The sequence below is a fragment of the Plectropomus leopardus genome, chromosome 7 (genome assembly GCF_008729295.1).
Source record: "Plectropomus leopardus isolate mb chromosome 7, YSFRI_Pleo_2.0, whole genome shotgun sequence".
NCBI classification, from domain to species: domain Eukaryota; kingdom Metazoa; phylum Chordata; class Actinopteri; order Perciformes; family Serranidae; genus Plectropomus; species Plectropomus leopardus.
Genome location: NC_056469.1, coordinates 3,414,311 through 3,434,377, shown reverse-complemented (window position 1 = coordinate 3,434,377; position 20,067 = coordinate 3,414,311). Strand labels below are relative to the sequence as shown.

The window sequence follows — 20,067 nt, the reverse complement described above, 5'->3', positions numbered from 1 at the left end:
CTGCCAGCAATACAAGTCTGTGGAAAGCACAGAATACTTTGGCTTTTATGGAGGAATCTGTGCAGAAAATACACATTATTGTTACCTTCCTAGCATTGCATTCAAAAATCCCATATTAGTTCAACAAAATGTACAGAATGTTCAGTCCACAATGTTCAGGAATGAGTTCAAAGGCCACCTGCTGGACTAGGAAAGGTCTTTTGATTGACATTTATAATTATCATTAACAGATCATTGCTTTGGCTTCTAATGTATTAGTCAGATCTCAACATTGCCATTAGAAGAGATAATAAAAGTGGCCTTGATGACTTACACGTTCTCATTCGAAGTTGTCAAATATTGCTGTTTTGCAGTGAACTTCTACCCTCTACGTCTGCTGATGACGTTCCGGGATGCCGCTTCTGTGATGTTAACAAAAGCATGTGGAGGGATTATGTTTAGGCAACAAAAGCACATGCCAACCAACGCTGGGAAGTCAACAAAAGCTCATGCTGGCACAGATGGCTGGGATTAAGTATAGAGAAAAAAAAAAATCACACTCAGACAGGATGCAAATACCCAACTACCACATAAAAGTCCAGGGTTTGTTGGATTCATCCACTTTCCCTCCCACCCTCCCTGTAGAGACCTTTGTGTTCCTCATATGATTATGTTGTTGTTATTGTAATATGACATGTGTTTGTTACTATTATTGCTGTGCAACTCCCCCTCTGTCTTCCCCTCTCTCTTTCTCTTTCCTTTTTGTCATTATTGTAATTGAACTGTTATTTACGACATCTATTGCACGTCTGTCCATCCTGGAAGAGGGATCCCTCATCATCCTCTGTCACTCTTCCTGAGGTTTCTTCCATTTTTTCCCCCTGTTTTAGTTCTTTTTGGGGAGTTTTTCCTTAGGTGATGTGAGGGCAGAGGGATGTCATATGCTGTAAAGCCCTCTGAGGCAAACTGTGTTTTGTGATAATGGGCTTTATAAATAAAATTGACTTGACTTGACTTGACTTGTTACTGGCTGCATTTTAGCTTGACGCCGGCCAGTGTCATGCAGATGCAACAGGTTCTGTCCAGCTGCATTCTCAACTGATGCCTTCCAGTGGCGTAATCATGTGAATGTAAAACATGTCTTTTATGCCGAAATCACTGCAAAAGCGGCAGTATTTGACGATTTTGAAATGAGAACAGGCTGCTTAAATCTCAATAGTTGGGTTTCCATCTAAGTGTAGTGTAAATTTTTACCAAATTTTCAAAAAAATGTCAAAAGAAAGTGCAAATGTATGGACTGTCCATCCAGTACTGTTGTAAGTATTGGGAGTTCATCATGACAATTTTATAGTCAGGTGCCAATGAAGAATTGGCACAATGAGATTGCATTATTCATTCAAAGTCACTCAAACCTAAAACGAAGGAAGACATTTCGAGATTTTTTGCAATGAGGTTCCTTTAGGTACAAATTGAATATCAGCATTAAAAAAAGTGGTTGGAAATGCGCCTATCATAAATTGGTTCATCAGTTCTACTGCATGGTAATTTTTCCAAAAAGATTAGATTTTTGATCTGGTTTTATTCTGGTACGTTTGTTTCTTAACAGACTGATTTAATTCTGTCCATCCATCATTTGGAGGTAGATTCTTGTGATTGACTTTACAGATTTCCAATGACAGTTTGGTTTTTAGAATCAGAACGTCTTGAACAGCTAAAAAGACTATTAAGCATTCACGTCGGTCAGGTGGTGTGCTCAGACACAGCTATTTCTGACAATTGGAGAAATTATTCAGAGCTCTATAGGTGTGATTAAGAATGTAGATACTGTCATCCTGTAAAGCTGGACTTTTAAAATTAAGGTGCTGACTAGACCCATATAGAGTTCCTTGGCTTGTTCCCCTCGGAGCACCTCTTTTAGCTGGTTCCAGCTGGAACCCCTTTAGATGGCTCTACCCATAAAGGGCAATACCTAGAACTCATTTATATTCCAAGAGTTTCATCCAGAATACAGCCATGGGATTCTACAGAGAACCGTTTTATATTCCAATTCTATCGAGAACCCTTTTCATATTACAAGGATTTTATCTAGAACCCACCCAGGGGATACTACAAAGAACCCTTCGCATTTTCCAAGGGTTTCATCTCCCACCCAGGGGGACTTTAAAAATAGCAATTGACAACATTAACCATAGATTTCTCTCCCACTAACCATGATAGTTTTTAATGAAACTCCTAGACTTACAAAGAACCCTTTCTTCTTCTTCAAAAAAAAAGAATTAAAAAAATTAAAAAAGGGATTCTTCAGAAACAAATGAATCAGGATAGAACCTCAGCTCTTCAGGATAAACCATTTTGGAACCTTTCTTTCTTATAGCGTATACAGCTTCGAGGTGTGTACTCACATGGATATAAACGGGTGGATTTCACGACAACTACACACCCCTGATACTTGGCCAATGAACGTTTACATTTCAAACATGTACAGTATGTCTTCCTGAGTGCAGTGTCTCCTCTCTGGAGCTCAGCACTCCTGCAGCTGCAGACACAACAGCAGCTTTTTCTCTGCTGCAGCTGCTGATTTGGGGACTTTCTACTGCTTCATTCTAACAAAGGGCTTTTTCATTAAACTTTAATTATTTTACTCTGTGATCATCCTCCCAGGGCAGGGATGACACTGGGGACACCCTTTAGTGTTAAGTGTCTGTATGAGACACACTGGGCTTTCAATCAAAGTGATTTATTGGTGTTCAAAACAATGGACGTAGTATAGCAATCGAGAAAGTCAACTTAAGGCTAGTGAGAGGGGAGGTGGATCAGTCTGACGGATGGATGTGAAGTACAGGACTTTGACCCAGGAGATTGTTTGTGTCCCACGTGAAACTTAAAGTGAATGTTTCACCTCTTTTCCACCAAAATTAGCAGGTGTATGCATTTTTTAAAAATACATAAAACCCACTATGGGTGATAAACTCCTTTCCCATTGCCAGTAGACCAGAGTAGTGTACATGACTCGGCAGCAGACAAGTATGCCTTTTTTTGTGTGTGTGTGTGTGTTTTTGTTGTGTGTCACATTCAACATCATAAACAGTCCGGAAGACAGTTAAGTTAATATGAGAAAGCAGCATGGAGGCCAGTGAAAATGTTACAGTGGTTACATATTCATTTATTTTTTTGTACTTATTCAGTCTGTCTCTCAAACTCGGTGCAAACTAAATTTGAAACAGTGTTCAGACAGTAGATTGTGGCAGCCTGTCATTGCATATCACTGGGTTAAATTAGCTTGTTCACCCAGGTGTTGTTTATCCATTGAAGTTTATTGGAGATGATAAATACATGACTACTACATAGTAATTTGACACGGATGTGATTGCCATTTGTAACCTTTACCATTACTGTAAAAGGCATATGTTATTAGGTGTTAGCAGGTTTTTTGGTGCAACTCAACTCTTAAATTTTAAATACCCCATGTTCTTTTTTTAATTTCTTTGTTTGTTCTTTTTGTTGTGGTTGCTTTAGAGTGTAAAAAGAAACTGGAAAAATGGGACATTCTGTAAAATGACTTAATTGAAGATGATTTTGCTGCTGTGAAGTGAAACCAAAGAAAAAACAAAGGTTTACAAAATAAGAACTGTTTTACAGTAAAAAAAAAAAAAAAAAAATCAACTGTAATTCTTAGCTTTTTTGCTTGATTAAAGGGATCACTGATGCAGGGAACAACTGACATCATTGCAGATGAGCTGCCATATAAACCCAGAGACCTCAATGCATGCAGGAATGTGTGCATAATAACTTGCACCTGCATGAGAGGAGCATGGTCTTCGTGGGTTGAGACTGTATCAGTGACAGTGAGCAGCAGGAGGCTGTTTGTATGTTTGCTTTACAGTTGCAAATGCTGCTGAGTCTGTGTTTATGTTTTGAGTGTATGGCTGTGAATGTCGGAGTGGATAGTCTCTACAGTATGTGTATGCAGAGACTTTTTTGGGGGGCTGTGTGATTCCAGCTATTAACCGCTGATTCTGAGAAACTGAACAGAAAGAGTCTGCTGCCAGGACATGGGATAATAGGAAACACATGAATGTGCAGCATAGTGTAGGCTGTCTGTGGTATGGAATCGTGTGTGTGTGTGTGTGTGTGTGTGTGTAGGATTTGTGTCTGTGCATTCTTTAAAGACTCATATTTACTGACTCTGGCCCAGACAACTGAGGCAAGAAAAACAAAGAAGAAAGTGTTTGTGTTAGAGCAGAGAGAGCTGGCGAGTCTGTAAGCTGTGGAGCTGAACGTTCATTTTTCCCTTTTCCTACCAACTGGATCTGGACCACTTTTACTCACAGTCACATTACAGAGTAGCCATGTACGGACTAAAACACACAGCAGTGCCACGGTTTGCTAAACTTTTTAAACAGCAGAGTTTCATTCCTGTCGACTTTTAATAGGAGTGGTGTCGATGTGTCTGGCGTGAAAACGGTCAAATAAAATCATCCCAGGGTATTTTACAGATCTTGACGTCTTTAATCCAAAAACAATACTGCAATCAGCCATGAAAATGCAAGTCAGAGTCATTCATGTTAAGCCTGTCTTGTTCAGAAGCAAAGCACCCACAACGTCTGTGGTGCCGTTCAGAGATGGCGTGTTAGGGCTGTAAGCCATGAGCATGAAGCTAAAACAACTTTCCCAGCTAAAGCAGCAAAGTGGTCAGCAGGCAGAGCCTCTGTGGAATCTGCGGCTCATGTAGCGGGAGGCCCTCAAGGTGCGCCGGCTGCTCCCCAACACACCCGCTCCTCACTAATCCTGTTGGTTCTTTGTTGAATCACTACATTGAAATATTGAAATCAAGGGGAAATCAATGGCTTCGGTCTTCTTTGGTTCAGTCATTTGTTTGGTTTTCACTCTATGTATCTCAGCTAGCCCTCAACATCACAAAAGTACTGATTTTCTTTTTAGACAGAATGGTTGTTGGAAATGGCTACATTTTAAAAGCAGCATTAATTACTTTTTGGCCACTAGAGGGCAACAGAGCAAGCCGTAAACTCAACAACTGACATATTAATTACTTATAAAGTTGATGTTGTAATCTTGTTAGTTGCTCTGCAACATATTCTCATATGATATCCTAGGAAAATGCACGCACAACTTTTTGTACAGTTACAGGGATAGGGTTAGGCACTGAAATTTAATATGGTTAACCCTTAAACACCTGGATATACATCATTTTCTTGTGCTGCATTCAGAATCTTTTCACTATTTAAATCTCTGAAACATGAGAAAAAAAGTTTGATTTCTTTTAAAAACATGGGGGAAAAAACAGAACAAGCAACTTGGCTAGAAATGTCTCACAAACTACAAGAAATTATAAAAAGGTAACAAGGAAATGATCTGACCCAAAAGAATTTCTACATTGACGCGGATTCTCAGCGCCTATATATATATGTGTGTGTGTGTGTGTATATGTGTGTGTGTATATATATATATATATATATATATATATATATATATATGTATATGTGTGTATATATATATATATATATATATATATATATATATATATATATATATATATATATATATATATGTATATGTATATGTGTATATATATATATATCCCAAAATTGAGGAAAAGTGTACAGAAAACTCTCTTAATTCTATATGAATGGGACACAAGCTGCAGTTTCCTGGGTGAAAATCTGGTTTTATTTATCCTATTCCACCTCCAGTCGTTATGTCAGTCCGTATTTTCTGAGTCCTTCACTTGTGAGTTTTGTTTATCATGTAATAAAATCTGTTACGTCAGTGCAGCACTTTAAAATGAGTACAAAAATATAATTAACTAACTGCAAATTTCACTTTCAACACTGTCAACAGGTGTCACAGTAAAGACAGATCACTGCCTTTACATTTAAATGTAACATGCAGGAACGTGGCGTCATGTAAGCTGAAGCTTTCTTCATCAGTGTCCTCAGCACAGAAATGAAATATCAGCCCACTCATATGGTTGCAACCATAAATACAGAATGCTGTTATCTACAGTAACACAGAGAGGCATTTGAGTCATGATCACAAGAAAACAATTATAGATAAAATTTCAATTAAATCACTATTGTGTAATTAACATTTGTTATCTTGAAACAATAGAACCATTAAGTGTTGATGTCGGGGTAACGGGCGAGGAAACCTTTGATTGGTTTCTGATGAAACTCGGCGCAACACGTTGCAGTGGTGTGTTCCACCGTTTTTCAGATGGCACACATTAGCTGAGGGTGACGCCGCAGTCGAAGGTCAAAACAAGGTGACGCTGTGATGTTTACCATCGCCATGTTTAGTCCTTGCATCTTTTAATTATCTTATTAGCTCATTTTCTCCACCATTCTCGTCTCTCACGTCTGTGGCTACGCTTTAGCTCCATATGGTATGGAGGACTGAAACTGACAAAATCCAAAATAATAAAATATGTCATTAAATAAATGAAATGCTAAAAAGGCCACTATTTATTTAATTTCTCATTTAATGTATCAGTGTATTTATCAATTTATTCATTTTCCCATTTAATCTTCCACTTATTTTTTCCTTGCTCCAGCACTGGCTGGCAGTTTTTTTTTTTTGTTTTTTTTTTTTACAAGTGCCAGGTCTCTGGCGATCTCCTGATTAGAAGTAGTAATTTTAGTTTTCAAAAGAAGAGTTCCTTCCTCATGGCCAACTGTTTATGTAATTTATTGACACATTTATTTATTTATTTTTGATTTTGTCGGTTTCAATCCTCCATAGTATGAATCCTCCCAGCACTGGTATAATGCTTTGTGACCCCCCGCCTAAGGGACATTTTGAGGCACTAACGTGTGTATAAACTCAGGAATGGATTAAAAGTGATCAGTTGGGCCACTATGTTTCTTTTAAAGTGAATTCAGCCTGGATTACCTCCAAAACCAGAGCAAACAGGCCCTTTTTTCTTGTTTGATAATCTAAGTAGCCAATATATTAAGGAGTTTCAACTAAACAAACAGTTTGTGAGTTTCATCTGGATGAATGTTCGCAGTCATAACAGCTAACAAGCTGCAGAAAATCACTGTGTGTCTGTGTCTGTGTGTGTGTGTGCGTACGTGTGGAAACGGTTGTCTGAGACATTTAGCTGTTAACTGCAGCATTTACGGTGTCTTCCTCCGTGCCTCTGTTAATTATCAGTACACTGTAGAGACAGAGGAATGTTTGTTAGTTGTAGATGTGGCAGCTCAACACAGACTTGGCCACAACACTGCATTCCTCCAAAAATGGCTGGAAACTTAAAGTACAGTCAGGTTCCAGTGGGAAGTCTGAATAAAAAAATATGGAAAAATATCTCCATGTAAATTAAAATCATCCCTCCCGTCCCTGTATTCACTCACATGTTCTCACTCTTATCCAACAAAAATCAATTCAAGCTCTTTCCCTGTGGTGGCCCTGGAGCTCAACGCACTGTAAAGTGAGGAAACATCTTCATTAATTTGATGACGCGTGCGCACCATTTAGAAGAAGTGCTGCAAATAAAGAAATATGTTGCAGGAGGCTGATGACACAATAAAATGTTTCCAGGGGGCACTTAAAGCTAATGCACATGGATGTGACATGCTTGATGTTAGGATGTTTTTTGTTTTGTTTTGTTTTTTTGTTGGTTTTTGTTGTTGTTTTTTTTTTATTTATAAAGTTATTGCTGACTATTTAAGTTGACAGGCTAATAATGAATAGCAGATATCTGCAATAACAGAGTGCAGTCACCAAGGGGAAATGTTGGCATAGTTTACCCTTCATTACTACATCTCTGCTCGTCATATAGTCAACGATTCTGGTGATGAAGTACGTACATGAGCTGACCATCAGGAGGTGGAGGGGATGGAGGATGGGATGTCACCTATGAGAGACGCCTGCCAAGCTGCAGACCACTGTTCAAGACCAACAAACAACTACAAAGAAACTGGTTGTGATTGACTGAACCGCTGCAGTTTTTCAAGGGGGGATAATGCTGCAAAAAGGGTTTTTTTTTGTTTGTTTGTTTTTGGTGGGATAGTGGCATGAAAATCTGTTGATTTTGGCCAGATAGTGGCACAACATTATTGGCCGGATAGTGGCACAGTGTTTTTGGTGGCGTAGTGGCAAAAAATGCATTTATTTTTGGTAGCATATATAGGCCTGAAAAATGGTTGTATATGGCGGATAGATGCACAAAAGGGGATTTTTGGTGGGATAGTGGCCCAAAAAAACTGTTGTTTTTGTATTTATGGTGACACTAAAAGCAATTGTTTATGGTGGGATTGTGGCAAGAACAATGGCTGATTTTTTTGGTGGGATAGTGGCTTTAAAAGTCATTTTTGGTGGTACAGAGACACGAAAAGCTGTTGTTTTTAGCGGGATGGCGGCACAAAAAATGATTTTTTTCGGGTAGCAAAGTGGCACAAAAATCTGTTCTTTTTGGTAGGATTAGTGGCCCAAAAAATTTTGTTTTTTGGGGGGAGGGTTGGAAAAACAAAGTTGTTTTCGGTGGGATAGTGCCCAGAAATTTTGGGGTTTTTGACAGGATACAGACACAAAAGTTGTTTTATAACTGTGATAGTGGCTCAAAAAAATTGTTGTCTTTGGTAGCATAGAGACACAAAATGCTGTTCCTTTTGGTAGCATGTAGAACCCCCAAAAATGGTAGGATGGCAGAATAGTAGCACATAAGAAGTTTTTTTTGTTGGAATGGTGGCAAGTTTTTGTTTTTTTTGGTGGGAAAGTAGCAAGAAAAATGGCTTTAGGTAACGCAATGGCACAAAAGAATTTTTAGGTGGGATAGTGACACAATAAGCTGCTGTTTGTGGCGAGATAGTGCCATGAAAAAAAAACATGATCTTTTCCTATAACCAAGTCTTTTTTGTGCCTATTAGCCATGATACTTTGCAAATGTAGCATACCTTTCATATCTTATACATATACAAATATACATATACACCAATGAAGGCTAGCCAGCTTCAATAACTTCGTAAACCACAAACCATGGCAACAGCAAACCACGGCAACAATAAACATGTCCTAACCTTGTGCATCACCCTCTGTGGATACAGTGTCTGTTGGTGTCTTGGTCTAAACTCTGTTTGCATGTGTCGTCAAAATTGATAGAGATGTGTTAGTTTGCAGTGTGTTGAGGTCTCAGGGCTGCTGTACTTCTCACTCTCAAACACACACTCACATATGCATGCACACATACACACACACACACACACACATACAAAGTAGCTTATTAAACCATCAGCACTTTCTCAGCTCGGGGTGTTCAGTGAGTGACATTTAAGGGCAGTGTGGCTCAGTTCATTAAACAGGATCAGACATAACGGGACCTCCCTGCAGGGGCACGGGTCAGATGTTGTGACCCCTGGACTCCGGGGTCATGGGTGGATGGGGGGAGGAGGTGTGGGTCTGTCAGTCTGATTCTGTCAGGCTGGTTTGAGACACAGTGTCGGACTGAAGCTCTCGCATGTTGTTTACATACTGTATATTCAGGAACCAGCTTACAGGAGGAACTGGGCAGTATGTTAGTGAAATGCATGTAAATACAATGTATGTGTGCGGCCTCACTGCTGTCAATCAGGGGCTTACAAGTTTTCCACTAGTACTGAGAGTGGCAATAATGTGATCAGAAATCAGTGACGAAAATTGTGTGTTCAGGAGAGCAAAGCCTGGTAGAAAACATGGAAATGAGGAGCTGATGGATAACAGAACCTGGTATGAGCTGCTGTTCAAGACCAACAAACAACAACAAAACTGGTTGTGATTATGAACTGTCACTGTGTTTGAAGCGGAAATAGTACTGTAAAAAGGGTTTTCTTTTGTTTGTTTGTTTGTTTTTTTTTCTTTTACAGCAACGTTGCTCTGTTTCTGCTGGAATAGTGGCACAAAGAGATTTTTTTGGCAGGATATTGGCATGAAAATTAGTTTTTAGTTGGTTGTTTTTAGTGGGATAATGACAAGAAAAAATGGTTGTTTGAGCAGGATAGTGACACAAAAAATGGTTGTTTTTGGCAAAAAAAAAAATGGTTTTGGTATTATAGGGACACAGAAAGTGATTGTTTTTGGCAGAATAGTAGCACAAAAAATTTTTGTTTTTGCCAGGATAGCGGCACAAAAGATTTTTTTTTGGTGGCTTAGTGGCAAGAAAAATAATTGTTTTTGTTTGTGTAGTGACACTACACAACCAAAAACAATTATGTGCGATATGACGATATTAGATCGTGAAGTATTAGAATGTGTCCACGATTTGCCATCACAGAGAGATCGTTGTATCATGCTACAGTGTGCATTCTATGTGTTGTAGTTCTATGCTCATACAAACTTCGGCTCTGGGGCAGCCTCCGCCAGTCACACGGGGACGTTCATCCCCGGGTCTGAGCAGAGCTGCAGAGGGAGGATGTGTTAATGATCAGAGAAAGCAGCTCCCTTCCGCTGTGTTTAACGTCATAAGTGTATTGTTCTGCATTTTAACATATACATTATACCTGGGGCCGGAGGCACATTGCCTTATTTTCAACCTTTCTCTAAATTCAATATGAAATGTTAATTAAATATGTCTTCAGTGCACTCAGTGATAGTGAATAAGTCCCTGAAGGAATAAGGTTGGGAACCACTGTACACGGTCCAGCCATATACTAGGTTTTAACCTAGTCTTGTTTCTTCTTGTTTCTTCTTGAAGCTCACTATTTGCTAGTCTGTTTCATGGCTTCCCTATAGATACATAGATAAGCCAATCATAGCAAACAGGCAGTTGTTTGATCAGAAATCAGGGACTACAGTTTTGTGTTTAGGAGAGGAGAGCCTGGTTAACATGGAAATGAAGAGCTGATGGAGAACAGAATCTGGTAGAAGCCGGAGGGAAAAGAGGTGGAGAAAGAAAAGGAAACAGAGCAGAGGGAGATTTAAAACTGGGGAAGGGGAAGTTGGGATGACTGAGTTCATGGGTTTTGGGTTGGACCACATTATGCAGCAGATGTCCACTCCGGCCTGTTATTTAGGGTTACGGTATCTGCAGAAATCTCCAGTTCAGAAAACATTGGTGTTTGGCTTCAGAGGTGCATGTCAGTCACATTGTAGCTCATGTGACATGCCATGAACCGCCATGTCCACAGGTCTGCGTCCAGAGATTTACTACAATACATCCTTTCCCATCTCACAGCTGTGTGCATATCAATGTTTTGCAAGAAAAAGACAAACTTGAAGGGATTTCTGTCCTCTGTGGTGAACCAAACAGCATAAAACATGTCCATTGTGTTTGTGACATCACCTGCATGTTTTGTTCTGGCCTAGGAAACCTAACATTTTGTTGTGGGGAGGAAAGAGAGTGTATTACTGAAGGCTTTTTGGATTTTGGTCAGCAATAGAAGCAATAAAACCACAAATAAAAGGAAATAAAATAAATAAAACATAAATTAAAAACACAAAATAAATAAAAATAAATACATTAATTAGTTAATTAATTTAAAAAAACTTTAATTTAAAAAAAATTAAAAAGAGCTTTAATTTTTGAATATGTAATTATGAAAATTATAAAGAGTTTTCCCTAGTTTTTTCTTTCTTTTTTTGAAATCTAAACTTTTCCCCTACCCTTTTGAAAAGTAATTTTATAAACTTACTAATTTCTTGCAATTTTGGAACATTTATTACCAAGTAGTTCCTTTTTTTTTTGACAGAATATGCTCAGGGCTCAATGGATTAGCTTCTTGTGAAAGGCGACTGAAAGCAGCACAAGTTTTTGCTTCAGGTTCCAAAGGGTTACATTAAGGTTATTAGTTGTTTTTATAAAATTACGGCTATCTCTCCCAGGTTTCAAAAATTGCAAATGAGTGTATTCGGTGCTTCTGTTAGTCTATTTGCTTCTCTTTGCATTTCCCCCATTTGGTCCTCTTTCTATTGTTGTGCATCTCTGTGTTCCAGCACAGAGTATTTTAAGGATTTCATTTTTGGGGGGAGGGTAAGAGTCTCTCCATTAAAGGACAGCCAGCAGCTGGCCACGCCTGCTAAATCCTCCACACAAAACCCACCCACCAGCTCCATCTGCTTCCCAAGTGGAACCCCCTGACACACACACACACACACACACACACACACACACACACACACCTTCTTGGTGCTCTTTGATCCCAGGAGAGCGGAAGCCTACATCTGTTCTTAGTCCATCAGATCCCGTTAAAACAATGAATCCCTTGTTTGACAGTGAAGTGAGGAGTGATGACACTCATTCATTCACACACAGCTACTGTATCTCCTAACACACCAACACACAGCATCAGTGACCTTGACCTTGAGAGATGAGCCGGAGCTTTTTACTGATTTTACACGAGCGGCTGTTAACCTTCAAGCCGTCTGTCTGTCTGCATCAAGGCAAAACTCATCTACAGGCCTCAACATGTTGCTTTATGACTTCAGTGTAACCCAAAGAGACCTTGGGCCTCATGCAAGAAACGATATACGCACACATTTTCTCTTATTTTTGCTCATATCCAGGATTTGTTCCTATTTTGTTAGTGCCCATTATTTTTTGGGATTCACCACTGTTCATATTTTCGCTTATTCTCTCTTAAGAGAGAAAATTTTATGAGCTGCCCAGAGCACTTTGACCAAGATAAGATAAAATTATTTGCTTTAACAGTCCACAAATTGTAGTCCAACACAAGGAAAAATATGAAAGATCTCCTAAATTCACATTTTATTTGGGGAGCTCAGAGGGTGCAGCTTTTATGAACACAAATGTGAGATTTGTTCAGACCTGGATGTTATTGTAAAAAGCTGTGCACGCCTGTGTTTAACCCACACAGGACATGTTATTATTTAACCTCTTCACAGGAGTGTGCAGATTGTGCTTCTCTCTCACTCTGCTGTTAGCATTATTGTATCCATCAGGACATGAGAAATAAAACTTTTATCAGTTTCATTATGAAACAGATAGCTCAAGGCAAGTAATCTGGTTGTTGGTAAGCAATTGACAATTTATCGCCTGGTCTGTATAATAACTGTATAAAAAGTTTGCCTTACAAACGTGTTAGCTAGCTAACACAGTGCTCCAAAATGATACATTTGAGGTCAACTTTAATCTCTATGGTGTTTAACTGCACATAACTCACCAGCTGAACCTAAAAAATGATGTGTATTGTTATTAACTCAGTGAGTGCCATTGACATATACATACGTCATAGTGTGTTTTCGTCGGCTGGCACAAGGGGGCACTCTCACGCTCCCTGTGTGTAATTTTGGGGCTGCTGGGATTCATAGTTGTAGTACAAAAGATGGTAGATCATAGCATGAAGTGGAAGTAGCCGGGATGAGAGAGCAGAGTGATCTGTACGGAGGTGATTCGAAACGACAGCAACAAAGCTACACCAGTTCAGTATTCTTGCAGTTTGACCTTTTGTTCACAGCGTTTTTGACCCGAAAATGCAAACTTTTTATACTGCATTCCAGTGTGTAATATTTTGAAAACACCACCCCTTCTGTCATATAAACTGGCAATGCGTGGTTCCTGTGAGATCGGTGCATTTTATGCATGCGCATTACATGTCAGACAAACAGCCATAAGCAAGCACAAGACGAGACAACAACAACAACAGTGGTGGACTGCCAAGCTGTGTTTGTACTGCCGACATTAATGACTTTATTAACGCTGTTGGTTCTCGTGCATACATTCGCCAATTGTCTTCTTGTTTGTTTATACTCACCGCTCTGTAGAAGACCGCTTTCATGCCCAGGCGTGTGGTGTTCTTCTATTATGTCATTACAAAGTTACACTGCCACCTACTGGCCTGGCATGCACACTGCAGCATTTCCTGTTGTTTTTGTGGATCCGTGTACACAAGGAATGCGTGTTGCATAAAAATGCAAAGGACAGTTGGACCATTCTTATCTTGATGTGACCTTAAGATACAAAAGTCCACCAGGCAAGCTGGATTAGTTGCATCATTGATACGATTTTATATTTCTCAAATTGTCCATTTTTCTACCCAACATTTCACAATTAGCAAATGAGGAAAAGGATTTTAAAATCATAATTCTACATTGATTTGACAAAAAAAAAATACAATTTTAGATGATTGAACTCAGTTTTCCAATTATTCTATTTTTCATTTTTGATATGGAAAATTAAACTAATAAGCATTACATGGACCACCCCGGCTAGCCGTTTAGCTTTTTCTTTTTTGGAATTTTTATCTGAGCGCAAAATTGGAGATTGCAATAATTATCAGTTTTTATTATTTCTGTTTTGGAAACAAATATATTGAAAAAAAACACTTTTTAAAAAGTGTATTTTTGGTTTTATTTTGAAAAACAAATGATTCACGGATGCTGCAGCTCATTTTTGTCCTGAGCACTGTTACAGGTTAATCCAGCACTGCTTCCAGACACCTGCAGTCACAAAAGTCATATGTTACTGATTTTATTTTGTTTCAGCATGATGGTGCACATGCGTGTAATTTTAGTCCAGAAACACACGCTAAAGCATGTACAGAATGCCTGGAGTCAAAAAGCTGAGCAGATAAATTATTTTAGATTCCTGGAGTATACACAAGCCTGCTCCCACCGGGAACTGACCGCCAAAGAGCGGGGACTGACACAGAGACAGAGAGGAAGAGAGAGAGAGAGAGAGAGGAAAAGAGAGAATATGAGGTGGGAAAGAGGAAAATCAAGGTAGCGAGGGGCGTCTGAGAGGCAATTAATTATTTACGAGTCCACAGCTCCCTCCTCTTCTCCATCCAGCACTCCTCCTCCTCTTTCTCTCCTCCTCCCTCTCCTTTACTCTCTCCACCTCCCTATCCTCTCCTCCCTCTTTCCCAGCATCCTCTTTCCCTTTCATCTTTTACCTCCTCCTTTTCCTCTTCATCATCTACTCCCTCTTGGTCACCTTCCACTTCCTCCTCCTCTTCATCCCCTTCAATCCTCCATTCTGTCTTTGTCTTCATTTCCAAAGTTTTTTCCCTTTCCCTCTTCATGGCTGACCCTTAAAACGTTTTCCAAAGTTGCTGTGATGATACTCTCTGCTGTGCTGTTATGATCTCCTACTGTGGAGGTGTGGTGTTTTTAGTTTGATATTGAGCTGATCTCAGGGACTAAAGCAAGGACCAATCAGAATGTTGAGATAACAAATGGAGCCAAGACTAAGTCAGGAAAATAAAAATCTACAAACTCAGTTTTACCAAATTATATTGAGCATCTTTTCTTTCTCAACTTAGGTGGTGTCTAGCCACAAGGATAGTTTTGGTTTTATTTGTACAGGTTTTGAGATTTTTATCTTTATCTTTTGGCCTGTAATCTGTAGGCTGTAAGAACTGAAATGTACAAGCAACATTTTGTGGTTTTAGGGGAAGTTAAGTGCTTGAACTTTTTTCTTAATTAATGACAATTTATCCATCCACCTATGCAGTGTTACCGGCCAACACGGTCTCACTCCGAACTTGTAACACGGTGACGGTCAGTCAGCAACTTTCCACATCAACACATGATGTTCCAAGTTCAGAGTGAGAACAGGCTGGATAACTACATGATATAAGCAGTGCAAATGTGCTTATAGGGCAGGCAGTTGGGGAGGTGGATAGGTCCCAAGAATGGGATACATAGACGGTGATATAACAACAGAAACAGTCATATTGAACACAAGCAAGAAGTAACAGGATAGAGTTGGGATAAAATTAAAACCAGAGGACAAATAATGCAAGATGCTTCCTGTCAATATGAAATAATACAAATAACCAAAAACAACAATGACAGAAACAATAAAAGCAGTAAAAGCACATATAAAAGGAAATAAAACAGATAAAACATTAGTTAAAAAGGTGAAATAAATAAAAGGATGAAATAAAAAGACAACATCACGTAAAAGCACGTCCATAAAAATTGAGCATAGCGTTAGTTCAGGCAGGCCATGGTGTCAAGCACTGATACTGTTGATATCAGCTGATATCATGCAAGCCTCATCAGCTGATGGCCAGCTGATTCGCTTCAAAGCATCTGATTCACTGAACTCACTTGCGCCTTTTTTAAGCTGCTCTAGCCAGCTTGCTCTTCCCTTTCCCTCTGCATGCCGCTTTTGTGAGCTCTCGTGATGACGACACTGCCGGTGCCCGTGCTTCTGCTTGCCCTGCTGCTTGCCATGTCAGTCCTGTTCGCGTTGAGGGCCCGTTGCTATTCGGTTGTGTCCTGGCCAGTCAGCCTCTACCGATCCGGGCCTGTGTGGGCCATTGCTGATGAGGGCGCTGCATCCGTTCGCCGGGGCTCTTGTTGGGCGAGTAGAAGTCACATTCCTCCCTGCATTGATGGCTGGCCGGTGCCCCGGCTGCTGGGGGCCTTGTTCGAAAATGGCTTTCCGGTTCCTTGTGGTCCCCCTCGTGATGTCCTCTGTGCTTACTCATGGCCATGTCCCTCTCAAGCTGTCTGTAGCTGTTGTGCTTTCTTGGTTGCCGGGAAAGCCACCGGGAAGTGGAGGCACTCCGCTGCGGGGGTTGCCGTCTGCATTGCGGACTGATGACGTCATTCTGCCTCACCCCGATGACGTCGATGTCCCAACTGGGGTTCTTGCCCCTGCTGCTGCAGTCTCCCCAAGCCTTAGGGGCCTGATTCTTGCCAGCAGTGGCATTATGCTTGTTGGGGTCTTGCTTTGTTCTGTTTCTCTGTTTTGAGTGACGTGCGTGTTGTCGGTTGTGGTGATGTGTCCGTCCCGCCGGGCTGACCTGGACACTTGTCTGGCGATCGTTCTGCTCTGGGTATGTCTTCTGGGAGTATGCTTTTTGTGACTATCGCAGGGGATTAGGGTGTTCCTCGGCCTGTGGGAAAAAAAAATGGTGGGTCCTCTTTGTTGTCTTATGCTCTCGGGTCTTATTTTAGGTACATCCTCTCTCACAGGATTCTGCGCAAGCCCGTGATGCACCTGTCGTGTTGAAGAAGGACCTGCTTTCCCTGCTTGGTCGTTTAAATTTTGCTTTGTGCATTATTCCCCAAGGCTGCTCCTTTATTTCCCATCTTTTGGACCTTGCCATAACGATCCTCCATGATGTGGTGTCACTGGATGCTGGCTGCGGGTCTGAGTTCGGATTCTGGTCCCTTCCGTGCTCTAATTGGAATGGCGTTTCTTTCTTTTGTGATGGCGCTCTCCGGTCCTCCCCTGCTCTTCAGCTTTATAAATTTCCTCTCTCTGCCTCAAGCCTTCCTTGTATGCACAGGAAGGGCAGGAGCGTGTGCTGTTCCTGTTTGATGCATTCCATGTAAGCACGTGGAAGGGCAGGGGCACTGCAGAACAGGTCCGTACCGCCAAATACCAATAACTGCAATAAAGCTAAATTTAAAAGCTTCTTAGAAGTGTTCTTGACTAAGTGGTCCTGTCTGAAGTTGAGCATTGCTTTAGTTCAGGCAGGCCATGGTGTCAAGCGCTGCTGCTGTTGAAATGAGCTCAAAAAGCTAAGGCCTTTGATCTGCTGGCTTTAATTAACTGTAAAGGTTATACTGATTAATTATAGCCTAATTTCCTGGATATGTTACTTATGAGTAAGCCTGAATTTATCGTTAGTTCCTGTAAACCCAATTTGCATGTAGCTCCTCCTCCTGGCTCTTCCAAGAAGCCTTGGAAGGCCAGGGAGGTTTTCCTGGTATGGATGTTTTGGGGGTTGCGTTCTTTTATTTTTGCTGCTGCTGCTGCTCTCCCTGCCTCAGGAACATGTGCTGTTCCTGTTTAACGCTTACCACATAAGCACGTGGAAGGGCAGAATAAAGCCATACCACCAAATACTAATAACTGCAATAAGCTAAATCTAAAAGCTGCTAAGAAGTGTTTTTCTTGACTTCTTGAAGTGGTCCTGATTGAAATGGGTTTTAAAAAGTGATTCAGAAGAAGTCACTGACTCTGCCAGTATTTTTTTCTCCTCAGGCAGGTCATACCAAAGTAGAGACTTAACCCTTTGAAACCTGGACAATTTGGCTTGAGGTCTTTTACAAACATCAGAAGAAGGCAAAGAGCAACTTGGATAGAAATGACCCCCAAAATAAGCAAGAAATTAGTAAAAAGTAGAAAAGAATTAACAGAAAAATTAGCAATAAATTACTGAAAAGGGGGAGAAACAACACAATTACCAATAAATAAATTCTAAATTATGATCATTATAAATATAGCTGTGTGGACATTTTTCCATTTTTAAAACATAATTTTCTAATCTACTAATTTCTCACAATTTGCAGGACACATTCTGCCAAGTTGCTCATTCCCTTGTTTTTTTACCCTTTTTTTCGGAAGAAATCAAGTCAATTTGCTCAGGGTTCAGAGGTTGAAAGACTTCAGAAAGGTGTCAGAACGCAGCACATGAAAAGTGATGTCAATCCAGGTCTCACGGGGTTAAGTCTAAAGGCTGACCGTGCTCTTGACATCGAGGATCTAAGGCTGTTATTTAGCTTGAGGCCAGACTCAGACAAGCTGTTGGTAGCGGTTTGGAAACAGCCAGGCAAGCTGTTTGACCCTGCCTCTGATTGGCTCACCCTGACATTTGTACCCTAACCCTAACCAATCCCTCAAGGATTCACAAATTTGCTTCCCCCACACACCTTTCTGCATGCAAAGGTAAGCTAATCATGCCTTGACTCCAACTCCAGACTTTGCCTAATAGTGCACGGACATGAGATTCACTTCTCATCTAAAGACCAAAAAAAAGTTAATCCCTAAAATATTCCTTCCTGCATTTGTTTGCAACCCGAGACAGTAACAGGAGACACCAGTGGCCTCAAAAATCTCTTCACTAAAGAAAGAGTGAATGAGATGGTTGATCACTGACACATCATATTACCTTCACACAGTGACTGTGTGTCTGATACACTTTAACCAGTATGTCTAATATTGTGTCAACACACTGTTGATTTGGAGCTCTAAAGAAACAAAAAATGTGAGGTGTGATGTTTAGTTTGGACTTATTTACTGACAGAGTGTGTGTTCTGTCTCTTTGTGTGTTTCAGGTGGCTGTTGTAAAAAAAAAAAAAACATTAAAAATGGAGATGAAGACAAAGATGCTGAGATGGAGGATCCAGACGAATGGAAGAGCCCCAGTTCTCTTTATTTATTACCTTCACAATACGTGTGAGCGCGGCTGTGTGTGAGCGTGGTTGTATCTGTGTGTGCATGTGTGTGTGAGTGTGGGTGTATCTGTGTGTGTGTGTGTGTGCGTGTATGTCGTGCACATGAGAAAGGAGTTTAGCATTGAGTACAGATGTGAATGCATGTGTGCATTATGAACGGTACCTAAGATTTCAGGCTATCATTTGCAAATCAGATTTTGTTTACTTTTTATAAGGTTCCAATAACTCATATATCATTGTCACAGTATAAACAAAAGGACTTTACTATTGGTACATATTGTGTTTTGTGTTTGTAACTAGCCTCCTATTTAAGAATGTATATTTGTATGTATGATATACTCATCTAGAAACTATATAATGGACAATTTTATTATCGCTTCATCTTCTCAACACTATACTGCTCACGCCGATGCGCGTAACTCAACAGACTCACACAGGAGACATGCAAACAAGCAAAAACACATCTATACAACAAATAAGTCCATTTAAAGAAAAAAATCCCAAAAAGTATGTTTTCCATTTCTTTGTTACCCGATGTAACTCTAATTTGTGGAACCACAAACATTAATAATAATTTTTGCGGGCTTTTAGGTGGTGTAACACATCTCTGGCAGCCATTATGGAGGTCCTTCATCTTTTGGTAGAGGAGTATAACTGATGTTGTTTTAAATTTACAGCTTGTTTAAAGTTTTTAAAAAAACTACTTAAAAATACATGAGACTGATATTGTGTTAACATAATACAGCTTGTTAGCGAATTAACTATGGTATCTGTCAGGCACCTGTCACCATTCTGGTATCAAAAAAATATGATTTGAACACGAAATCCTGCATCTAATAAAATAATACTTTATACTTAGTTTTTACGATTACTTATATATATAAGTAATCGTAAAAAGGGATTAGTAGTTGTATATAACATATTGATCTTTGCCAGATAATTCTGTTTTTCTCATTAGATGCCAGTGGGTTGGTTAAGGTTGCAAATTTGGACATTTTC

The 20,067-nt window shown here is 40.0% G+C and overlaps 1 protein-coding gene across 1 annotated transcript in view; it reads left to right on the top strand.

The window, feature by feature from the left end:
• Positions 1–19,843, top strand: part of cdk14 (cyclin-dependent kinase 14) — a 229,031-nt gene extending 209,188 nt beyond the window's left edge. Inside the window, exon 15 of the mRNA XM_042490904.1 lies at positions 18,949–19,843. The gene's annotated coding sequence lies outside the window, so the exon portion shown is untranslated. The remainder of the gene's footprint in view (positions 1–18,948) is intronic.
• Positions 19,844–20,067: the final 224 nt, after the last annotated feature.